This window comes from Peromyscus maniculatus, chromosome 5 (genome assembly GCF_049852395.1).
Source record: "Peromyscus maniculatus bairdii isolate BWxNUB_F1_BW_parent chromosome 5, HU_Pman_BW_mat_3.1, whole genome shotgun sequence".
NCBI lineage: Eukaryota > Metazoa > Chordata > Mammalia > Rodentia > Cricetidae > Peromyscus > Peromyscus maniculatus.
Window position 1 is genome coordinate 67114045 of NC_134856.1, and position 12617 is coordinate 67126661.

Sequence of the window (12617 nt, forward strand, 5' to 3'; positions counted from 1 at the left end):
AGAAAACTCTCCAGCTACAGGTGTTCACCAGTCTGATTACTGGGGAAGACCAGTTCAGGCACCCTCTCCACTATTGCTAGTAGTCTGATCTGGGGTCATCCTTGTGGATTCCTGGGAATTTTCCCTGGCACCAGGTTTCTCCCTATCCCTATCTCCATAATGGCTCCCTCTATCAAGAGATCTCTTTCTTTGCTCTCCCACTCCATCCCTGTTCCAGCTGGACTATCCTGTTCCCTAATGTTCTCATCCCATATCTCCTCCCCTCTAATGCCCCCCCCCCGCATTTACTCATGGAGATCTCATCTATTTCCCCTTCTTAGGGCGATCCATGATCCATGCATCCCTCTCAAGGTCCTCCTTGTTACCTCACTTCTCTGGAGCTGTGGGTTATAGCCTGATTACCCTTTGCTTTACATCTTAGCATGCTAAGAATCATCTTCCATTTTCTGCACTTTTTACATAGTAGAGCAGATTTCATTCGATGCCACACACCTATATGTTTAACTACTGGGATAGCTGAAACAGGGGGATCACTAGTGCTGAGGAACTCAAGACCAACCTGGGCAACACAGTAACACTATATCTGTAAAACTAAGTTCAAAATATTTTTTTCTCAGCACTAATATTACAACACATATGGAATTCATTCACTTATTCAGTTTTGATTCCAGTAAGCAGTCACAGAAAGTGTAGTCAGTATAAAGCACTGGTAGAGTGAGGTAAGGGACAGTCCATGCCTCATAGAGAATAGATTTGTCAGGTTGCTTTGTGGCTGTAACAAAGCTAAAATGCAGCAGTATAGTAAAACACTGCATTAAAAACATATAGTAGGTCCAGATCTGAGCTAAGGCATTTGTTGGTGTCATACGATGTGGTGTGGTGACCCAAGGCAGTGGGTGCGTGCTATGTACTCAGAACCAAGGCTGCAGTTGCTTGTATGACAAAGGCAAGGGCTGCCAGCAACACTCAGCTTCATTACCTCTTGGATTTTGAATTAAGTTGTGGGTTCTGTGCACTCACAAACCTTTCACTGTTGTCAAGTTTTTGTGACTTATGTAGGAGTCGTGACCCTCAGTTTAAGAACCTGTAGTGTCCCTGCTCAGGGGCCATTGTCCTATGGATTCATCAGTTCTCATGAGGCCAAGAGAGCACCCTGAGTGGAAAAGCTCCAGCCCTGACTGGTTAACACAGTATACAAGATCACCAGCATCCTTTGGGCAGGTTGGTTCTTCTTGCTGCTGTCCTGATTTGTTATTGCTTTGATTGAGGTTCATAGAATTTCAAGGAAGTTAAAAAAAAACCATCAAAGTTTCAAATATTGAGCCTAAAAGCCAACATTGCTTTATTTTTATTTGGATTACATTTCATGAATAAATAATAGCAAGGATATCTTACTCAGTCTTGGAGCTCAGGAGTTTGACCAGGGAGTAGCATAATAAAAGAGTTGTCTGATTCTGTCACACCCTCCTTCTGAGTGTTGCTTGGAAGGCTATCCTGCAGCAGCTCCAGGGATCTAGATTCTTTCCTCTACTGGATCTACTGGGCCCATGGGGTCCTTTGAGACCTTGGAACCATTTATTGGATCATCAACAGGCAGTCAGCAAAGACAGAGAGACAAAGAAACTCTTGGGATGACAGAGGTCAGGCTCAAAAGAGTGTACACGATACTGTGGCCATCCCCTAGAGAACTGCATGAACCCCTCAGAGGATGCTGAACACAGACAGTGAGTACCGTACTCTGTCTAGCTGTCAGTGGTTTCCTATACGCATAGGCCAGATAAAATTCACTTTATAAATCAGGTGCAGTAAGACATTAACAGCAATATTTGATAATAAAATAGGACAATCATGATTTACAGAAATAAAAGTTACATAATGTGGTCTCTGCCTTGATTCAAGACAACTGTCAATATTTTCAGATCTTGATTGACTATGGGTAATTCTAATTCTGGAGCGCAAAGATAAAGGAAGATGATGAACTCACATTCTAGTGGGCAAAATGAGTCACATGACCCCACCTAGAAGCACAGCTGTGTGCGCAGTGTTATTATGAGCTCAGAGCAAAGGGAAATAGTGAATATGTGGCCTTGTGCCTGCCACAGTACAAAAAAAATACTTAAAAATACAGAAAAGTTGTTTTCTATTTCAGTCTGAAAACAGCTGTTAGGAATTGGATTCATCTTCTCATCTCTTTAGAGACTTCAACTGTCTCATTTTTGAGCTGGGACTCATACCTACGCATGGTACATGCTTTCATTGTCCAGAATTTCCTTGGTCCAAAACCTCATTTTGTAGCCCAGACTGACCTCAAACTTGAGAGGCTCCAGCCTTAGTTTCCTGAGTGTTACACAAGCCTGTGCTACCAACTCCAAAACATTTTAACATGTGTGTGTGTGTGTGTGTGTGTGTGTGTGTTATATGCTTAGTTTTATACACTTCTTTTTCACTTATGTTCCTATGTATTTCATTCATTCAAGAGTTCAACTCCCAATTCTCCAATACACTAGCTGGATGAATTTATAAAACTTTCTATGTCTCGTGTCTTCAATTCATCAGATGGTGACAGAAAGGCCACCTATGAAATAAGCCGTCATGGAGATTAGAACTCAGCCACAGGAAGGTCTAGCACACAAGCTTAGCTAGCCTCTCAAGAGTGTACTAAGTCACTAAAGTTCCAGTATAATGCTTAGGCTAGTTTATTAACACTTAAATTATTTTAATTCATTAGTTTAGCATTTCATAAATGCATTTTGATCATATTCACCCCCAATTCCTCCCTGATCCATCCATATCCATAAATATTTCTTGATCATATCTCAATTCCTCCCAGATCAATGCTCACCTCCCTAAACCCCAACTTCATGCCCCCATTATTTTTTAAAAATAATCCACTAACTCTAATTTGTGCTACCTATATGCTCTGGGATGTGTGGCCATCTCCTGGAGCATGTTAGACCTACCAGGGGCCACAGTCTTAAAGAAAACTGACTCTCCCAGAAGCCACCAACTGTCCTCACTTAGTAGTAGGAGACCTTGAGCCACCTGTCCTATGTTAGAATGTTAACCAACTTGATCTTGGCAGGTCTTGTGTGGGCAACCACAGTTGCTGTGAGTTCACGGGGACAGTGGTCCTGTCATGTCCAGAAGACTCTGTTTCACTCCAGTCCTCCCCAGTCTTTGGCTCTTACAACCTTTCCACCCTCTCTTTAGCAATGGTCCCTGAGTCTTGGTGAGGGGTGTGTTATAGATGATGGATTCATAGCGAAGCACCTGATAGACACATATTAGCTGTACTTCAGTGGTGAGTTTTTGCATTGACTACGATTCACTGCACGAAGAAACTTCTGTGACAAGACCTGAGAGCTACACTAATCTACAAATGGAGAGAAACAGATTTTCAGGCCAGTTTGATACTATGTCCATATAGCAGAATAATGGAGTAGGTTCAGCCTTGGGGTCCATGAATTCCCCAACCATGGGTTCTTGGCCAGATTTGCAGTATCAGGTATGTGTTTCCTTGTGGTGGTATTGTGTTTCCCAAAATATTGTGTACCCTAATAAACTTATCTGGGGTCAGAGAACAGAAAAGCCACTAGATACTTAGGATAGGCAGTGGTAGCACACGCCTTTAATCCTAGCATTCCAGAGGCAGAAATGCATCTGTTCAAGGATACAGCCAAGCATGGTGACTCACACCTTTAATCCCAGAAAGCGAGCCTTTAGTCCCAGGGAGTGGTAGTAGAAAGCAGAAAGGTATATAAGGCGTGAGGACCAGGAACTAGAAGCATTTGGCTGGTTAAGCTTTTAGGTTTTGAGCAGCACAGTTCAGCTGAGAGCCATTCGGATATGAGAACACAGAGGCTTCCAGTCTGAGGAAACAAGACCAGCTGAGAAGTTGGCCAGGAGAGGTTAGCTGTGGCTTGTTCTGTCTCTCTGATCTTCCAGCTTCACCCCAATACCTGGCTCAGGTTTGATTTTATTAATAAGAAGTTTTTTTTTTTTTTTTTTTGTCATCCTTGCGCAGGGGCCATGCTAATCTCTTCTCTGTATCGTTCCAATTTTAGTATATGTGCTGCCGAAGCGAGCACTAATAAGAAGTTTTAAGATTCCTGCTACATCACTTATGTAGTGGGCCTTAAATCCAACCAGAAAGCAGTTGATTACCCCCATAACATTTATGCCACTGTAGTACCTGTGGGCGTATCTCGTTACACTGGTCATTATTTCAGTTTACAAGGTTAAGACTGACTTTTCCCTCCAGCAGGCTGTACAACATCTTCTGGTACTATGAGAGCTAGGCATCTAGAAGAAAGCTTTCAGGGTCAGTATCAGCTTGATTTCTCCATGTCCTATCACCAATGTGTCTTAACATCAAGTTCTAGTGGGTAATCAAAAAAGCATTAACAATGTATTACTTAGGTGTCACCAGGGCACTTCTGATCCAAAACTGAAGGGGAGATATGCCACATCTGGCAGTGGGCTTTTTGTTTGACAACCCATGACTTGTGGAATGAGCACAATGCCTTGTGTAGAGCAACTCCATTATATGATGCTTATAAAATAGCGGGTTTCCATAACATTTTTGTTGTTGTTTTTAAAATAATTTCGGTTTAGAACAGTTTTGGTACAGAGATTTCCATGCGCCACCCCCCACCCCCGACACACACATACACACACATTTGCACATCACCTTTATCAACATCTATACCAGATGGGGGCATTTGCTTCCACTGATGGACTTCCATTGAGCTAACAGTATCGAGTCTTCTTTTAATACAAGAATGCAATTCTCTTTGGGATGCCTTATTCTTCAGGTGAGCCATACATGCAAATGTGTTCTAGTTTGGCTTCTAGAAAGTTCAGGTCACAACAAAGGGCCTGTATCTTATCAGGGGCACCATGAGAGTTAAGAGGAATGAAGCAGAGAGACAATAGGAAAGGGTGTTTGGTTGCTGGTCTGTGCAGTGGATAGTTCTATCCCATAAGATGTCCACTGAGGATTTGCATAAATACCTCCTTAAGCTAGTTGAATCAGGGGGGCAGAAATGGGATTTTGCTGACTGGCTCTCCTCTTGCACTGGTTAAAATATCACCCTGCTGGAAGTGTCTTAGTGATTGGAACTTCTAGTGCAGTTTGGAGTTCTTCCATTTGAAAAATGTGATATTTGCATGGGATTGTTTGAATCTTGTTTTCTAGTTCCTCCCCATCACCACCCTCATAGTCTGAAGGTAGATTTTTCTCTTGATAAAGAAACAAAAAAGGTGAACATCTTGTTTGTAAATAGGTATCTAGTAACTAGTGGTAAACTTGAAATGGTAGAATTCTTTAAAGCCTAATTCTAGGTAGCCTTAAGAAAATGTATCTTAATTATTTTTGAACCTGTATTCACCTTGTTTTTTTCAAATATCTTAAGTTATATTTTCTTTTTCAGAGCTGCTTCTTATTTGGGGCTACTTTTTTTTTTTTTTTAAATTAGGCGTAATTCATAAAAGGGTATATTGTTTTGATGAGACTTTTTACAACTGTGGCTGGATGTCTTTCTTTAGTCTTCCAAGAAGGGCCATTTTACTTTTTAGAGTTACTTTTTAAAGTCATGAGGTCAACAACTTGGACTACTATGCATGTAAGTGCTAATGCAAATTAAAGCCCAAGTTGACCTCCAGCAGCAGTTCATTCTATGTTGACAGTGAGAGAACACTTTGCCTGTTAGGATACTGTTACTCGTGGACTGAAACTGAAGAAACCCCTCCCCCTATTTTGTTTTTTGCAAAAATCAAGGTATATTCTAGGGTTTCCTGGTTGACCTCAACAGATAAACTGAGATGATAGTCTTAGTTCAGAAATGATCTGAATGTAGATTTACAGTCTACGTGTATAGCTGGCTAAGTGAGATCGCTTTCACAGTTCTGCATGTATCCCATCGGCTCCCTATTAGTCACTGAACTCTTAAAACTGGTATTGTAACATTATCACAATGTTTTGCGCCAATTTTATAAACTTTACAGTGCAATATGTGTTCCTTTTCTGAGGCAAACCAAAGGTATATTTCTCAAGGTTCTGCTGCTAACAGCAGCGTTGATGGAGGATTTTTTATACATTTGTAATAGATAGAAATAAACCAGAAAAAAAGAAGAAAAAAAAAGTGGTGGAGGAAAAGGTGAACACTGCAAGAATACTCAAAAGGGCTGAGGGTTGCAAATGCCAAGAATGGCTTTGCATAGTAAATGGAATAGAACAGCTCTGAACTATAGCTAACTTTTCCTGGTTTGGTCTGACAGAATGATTGAATGCTTTTGTACAAAAATCAGAGCCTTAAAAACAAGGATTTGGTGAGATTGTAAAATGGTGTGCCACTTTGGCAAAACAGTTTGGTGGTTGGTCAAAATGCAAAACATTGTTACTCTGTTACTCAACAATTCTACCCTTAGGAATATATCCTCAAACTACTGAAAATGTGCACCTATGAAACATGTACATGAAGGTTTACAGCAGTGTGTTAAAACAACTCAAATAGCTATCAAATACTGGAGAGAAATAAAATGTGGCTTATTCATACAATAGAATATTATTAAGACATAAAAATGAATGAGAAACTGACAGAGTAAATGACTTTGGTGAACCTTCATAATTTCATTTGTAGATCTTTCCATTTCTAATTTATAAATACATTTGGGGTTATAAATTATAAATATACTGCCTCCTGTCAACATTGTATACTTCTATTTGATGATTTCTGTGTCAAACATTATATGGAAATGTTTCCAAGTATTTTCTTATTTTCTGTATTAACTGTGAATGAATAGAACAAAATAAATTGCCTGTGATGGAAAAAAAAAAAAATATCACCCTGCTGGAAGTTGATGCCACACACTTGGGAGTTGAATGTGACTCCATATCCAGTGTGTCCTGTGGTGTGTCAGATGCAATGCAGGTCCATCAGGAGAGTTAGACCCCGGGTAAGGTGAGGCTAGGCACATCTGACAAGATTCTCAGAGGCAAATTTGTGCCTTTATATTATACAAGTTTATATTATGGTGGAGCGTGTTGATGACACCTAGAGTTCTTCACATTCATTTCTGAACATGTTATTTACAGTCTCTAGATTTCTTCCATTATGATAAAGTTAACCAAACTCTGTGTATATGACGGCGGTTGGGTCTTGCTTATAAATAAAAAAATATTGTCTGAGGTTAACACTGCCCTTCATGAGATAACCAAACTTAGAGAAAAGCAACACAGGTTGATGGCATCTGAACAGTCCAAACTACTCGCTGCTGTCTTTAGGATCCGTGGCAAGGGATCCTGGAAACTAGAGGATCAGTTAGCAACCTCTGGCCTGTCCCAACCCTCTCTTGCTTCCAGGCCATCTCTATTCTCAGATACTTAAATACTTACTAAATAACTTTTGAGTTCCTTCCTTAGCTTTAATTCAATATTGTTCAAAAGCTTGAGAATGGTGTGTGATGGAGTTCTTCCAAACTACACACCCTTCTCTTGGCCACCTCATTCCCTAAAACTCAAATTCTCCTAGTCTAGAAGCAGCATCCTGGGTATCACTGAAATACCTCCTGTGAGAAAGGAAGGGAACTTGACCATTTTTTGAAGTGCTGTGAGTGAAAGTTGCTGATGACCATTTTACTTTCAAGAAAATGACTCTGTGGGCTTCGTTCCCAAGCCCATCCAAAGGCTTTCTACTAGAGCCAGGTAGAAAGTTCCCAGTCTCAGTTCTACACAGGAGCCTAATATGTGCAACCAAAGGCACCAGTTATTTGTCATGTGATTATTCTGGGATGTTTGAGCTTCTGCCTGGGGCTGTCTAACCATGGAATTGCCAAATGGCCATGGAGGTAGCTTACTTTTCTACTCCATGTCCAGATACACTTTGTGTGATTATATGATATCAGATTTCCCCAAGAAATACCACCGCAAGGAGCTATTTGCTTATGTGCACCAACATTATTTACTGTACTTAATCTGTCTGGTAGTATTTAGTGACCTTCACCAGTTCAGCATTCTTGGCAAGGATTTTCCCCTTGGCCACAGGAGAAACTTGCATTTCTCTGGATCCTTCCAAGAGAGGGGAATGCAACCACAGCAGCTGTGGATATGAAAATAACTAGGAGCAAAATAGATAGCAAACTCAGAAGAGCTTGAGAAAGACTTCTCCCAGAAGACATTCACTTCTGATACCAAACATTTGGGAGAATTCAGTGATAAGTTGGCCCTCATGCAGCTATTTTTAACCCAAAGAAAAGCAGAGGTGGACAGACAGGTAATTCCATATTTTAAACACAGATTAACATAATTCTGTCTTCATTTTACTCTCAGCTACACATGTGTGATTCATATTATGCTCTGAAATACATAGCCTTCTAATATCGCTCCCATCATAATAAGACAGGAATAAACTTCTGGGACTTCATATAAAAAAAAAAGAAGAAGAAGAATTGTAGGTGGATGATGTCAGGGCCTAGATTTCTGTTAATTTCAGAATGTACTTCTCTCATACTTAAAAAAAAAAGTTTTATGGATTGTAAGGCCAAAGCTCACTGAGATCCACAATGCCTTTGAGTGAGCCTTCCCAAAACATGAACGATCCCATCTGGCCTGGGCGGTTCTTTGTTGAGCATTCCCAGCCAGCACAACCACACTTCCTCAGTCATATGTTCTATTACCCATGAGACTCTCAAGAAGTTCCACCCCAAAGCATCCTTGTTTCTATATTACCGTAACAGGATGCCCCATGGGTACCATTCAAAACAAAATGAATGATCTGCACTAGGTTGGGTAGCAACAGCCTGTCCCTCATTAGAGGCACACATGTAACACTGCATTAAGGTCTGGGTCCTCCAGAGAGGATGTGGACTTTCAAAGTGAAGAAAGCCTCACCACAGTACACGGAAGCTTCCAGAATCTTCTTTGTCTTTGTTTTTACTTTTTCTCCTAAGGTATTTTAATGTATAAAATCTCAACTCTGAAGCTGCCTTTGAGGCCAGGGAGAAACATTTAAACATTTGTGCAGTTCATGATTCAGAGACTTATTTATAAGACTGTTGATTTTGGGACACCCGGCCCTTGCATTAAGCTGCCGAAGTGAGTCATGTTTGTGGGAGGTAATTACTACCAGAAAGCACAACTAACTTGTAAGCTTCTCTTTAAAATGTCCACTCACAATCTGCAATTATGGCAAATAACAGGCTACCAGGGCTTTTGCAATGTTTCATGGCTGTATATATTTATTACGAGTGCATTAAGCAATACCCAAACATACTTTTGTCACAGAGGGGTTCTTGTAGGAGAAATGAGTACCTTTATTAGCATCAGTATAGATTTCTGAGGACGTAGGATTGAAAATATATAACCTCAAGGTATCCCTTCCATTATAGAGAACAAAGCCCTAGGAACAGCTAGCTCAAAAGAATAATAATGGATTTCATTTGCTGGAAAATAGATATGGATATGTGGATTGGATTGAATTGAACATCAGTTCCAACTCACTGAAACCAAGGCAGGCACTTACTTTTCTCAATACTTCAATGTCTCTCTCAGGCGGAGTTTGCACTCCTCTGATTCTTCACATAGTAATTGATGGATCCCACGCCCTCTAACTAGTATAACAAGTGGGCAGCTTCTTATGGACCGTAGTACCAGAATCTTTGAGAACATCCTGTGGTTCAAATGTCCTTGACTCCTCCTGTACCATTTAGTTCCTGAAACTGCTCAGGCTTATAGCTAGCTGGTGGTACAGGAAGGAGGAAGAGGAGGCAGAGACTTGGTGCTTGGAGCCAGCACAAATAAGGGGTTGTATGGCAAGAGTTGAGAAAGCACCAGAAAGGAAAAGCTGGAATTGGAAGCCGGAATCCTGGATATTTGATGGTTTCCAGCTGCCTTTGACTTGCTCTTGTTTCTCTCTGCTGTGATGCTAATGCCCTTCTCTCTTTCCTATGGTTCTCCTGCCTGCTGAGCCAATATGCACTCGTAAGTAAGGTGGAACCTGTATGAAGCTACGTCCTTAGGCTGCATCCTCAAGCTGAAACTACTCCTTTTCTTACTTAATCAGTATGTTATGAGTGTCCATGCTAGACCCTGTCTGTGACTATTTCCCAGTCCTTGTCTTGGAGAATCTGTGAGGGTTCATCATGATAATCATGTTGAGTGGGCAGAGAAGCATGGTGGGGTTAGTTTTACACTGCTTTCAGTTTGGTGAGGGGTTTCCAGAGAGGGCTAGTGTGGTAGTTTGAATGTAATTGACCTCATAATTCCATAGGGAGTGGCACCATTAGGAGGTGTGGCTACGTGGGGGTGGGCTTTGAGGTTTTCTATGCTCAGGATACAGTTACTTCAGTTGACTTCCTGTTTCTTACAAGATATAGGACTCTCAGCTCCTCCAGCACCATGTCTGCCTGCATGCTGCCATGCTCCCCACCATGATGATAATGGACTGAACCTCTGAAACTGTAAGTGAGGCCCCTTAATTAAATGTTTTCCTTACCAGAATTGCCGTGGTCATGGTCACAGCAATAAAAACCCTAACTGAGACAATTAGTGAAAGGGGTAAGACCCACCATGAGTGTGGGTGGCATCATCTTGGGATGATCCAAGAAAAAGCCAGCTAGCACAGGCTGTCTCTGCTTCCTGGATGCCACAATTGTTGCTGATGGAAACCTCTGAAATCTTGAGCAGGATTAGATCACTCCCCTCTAAGGTCTTCTCCATTGTGCATTCACTGCACTGATAAAACAGACTAACATAGGATCACACTGCCAGGTTGGGAAGACAATGCTAAAAGTACAACTTGGAAAAGTGCAATAAATGAGTGGGTACTGTGGAGAAGCATAGAAAAACATTACCCCCAGCTCTGGGGAGCAGAAAACAGTTCTGAGCCATGCACATTTTTAAGCAAGGACCTGAAGAAAACTTAGGAGATGGCCCAAAGGAACACAGGCAAGGAAACAGGATAAAATATTCTATAAGAAAAGGAACAGAGCAAATTCTGTGGCGGCTGTAAAGATTTAATTCAGGAACATATAATTATTTCACAATGACTGTATTGTTGCTGACTGTACAATAACACAACAATAATGGGAAGAATGGACAGACAGAGGTCAGAATGTGAGCCCTCATCTGCCATGCGAGGGAGTCAGGATGTAATTGGGGTCTCACTCACTTTGTGTCTATCGAAGCAGCCTACAGGATACTGGATACGTTGGTGTCTGAACATCCAGGCTTAGTCCTGAGCATGCTTGCATACCTCCAGCCATTTGGCTAGCTTGACTCTCTGATCTTTTCAAGCTTTTCTATTCTGAAGGCAGAACAAATGCCTGGTTTTGTGCTCTGACTCATCACATTGCCCAGGTTGTTCTATGGTCTTTCGTGGAACACCAGCACCACACTCTCCACAGCCCACCTGGATGACAAGCTATCCACAACCCTTTTATTTTACATGTTTTCATATAAGTGTCTTTCTTGCTCAATTTCAAGTTAAATTAAAATTTGGAACAAATCAAAATTAATGAGTTATCACCAAATATTTAAGGCACTGAAGCATACTGGGAAATATCCCAGGCAATACAATAATGACCCTCAGACAAAGCTTCTACTTTAATGGTGACATTTTAGAGGAAAGAGACGAAGAAATTATCAGGTAATGATGATGGTCCTACAGGAAATCGTTATGATTGTTATGTGGAAAATTAAGCAAGGGCTTTGGATGGTGTGTGTGTGTGTGTGTGTGTGTGTGTGTGTGTGTGTGTGTGTGTGTGTGTGTGTGTGTGCAGTGTTATTTTAATGCAGGATTGAAGGATTATGGGCTGGAGGACAGTAGAACAGGCTCAGTGTTAATGAGTAATGGCTACTCTTCCAGAGGACCATTGCTTGATTCTCAGCATCCATGTTGTGTGTCTCTCAATCACCCACAACTCCTGCTCCTGGGGATCTGACTCCTTCTTCTGGCCTTTATAGACAACCCCATACATGTGGCATGCACATACATATATGCACACTTACAATACACATAAATAAACAGTTTAAATTCTAAAACACAGGATGGCTTTAACTGTGGAGATGCATAACCAGGATAAAGAGACAACTACTAAAGTTGTCAGAAACAGAAGCAGGTTCAATGTGCAGAGCACTCAGTGGCAGGCAGCAGACTTGTCATTCCTGATGGACGAATACTGTCATGTGTTCATGAGAGAAGAGGAAATTTCCATGTAAAGTTTTATATTCAGCAAAACTGCTAAGATACATAAAGACTTTTCATAATTACAAAGACTTAACCAACTAACCAGTCACAGACGTTCATTGTACAACACACACATATATGTTATAATAGTTATTATGGTGCATATATAAGGTATAGCTATAGTATATAATTACATATTGATATATAACTATGTATATATTTTAAATATATGATATCATTATTTACCGTTACATAATATAACCCAGGGGACCAGAGGGATGGCTCAGTGAGTGAAGGGACTTGCTGCCAGACCTGAGACCCGGAGTTAAATCCCCAGGATCTACGTGGTGACAGAAGAGAACTGACTCCTGCAAGCTAACCTCCAGCTGTGACATGCCGACTCACACTACTTACAAATAAGAAATAAAAAAT

General features: G+C 41.0%; 1 non-coding gene across 1 annotated transcript; it reads right to left on the reverse strand.

Annotated features, from left to right (window-relative positions):
* Window positions 1-3978: 3978 nt before the first annotated feature.
* LOC143273652 (U6 spliceosomal RNA) lies at window positions 3979-4088 on the reverse strand. Its single transcript, XR_013051834.1, has one exon. It is a non-coding gene; the product is annotated as a U6 spliceosomal RNA (small nuclear RNA).
* Between the last annotated feature and the right edge of the window lie 8529 nt (window positions 4089-12617).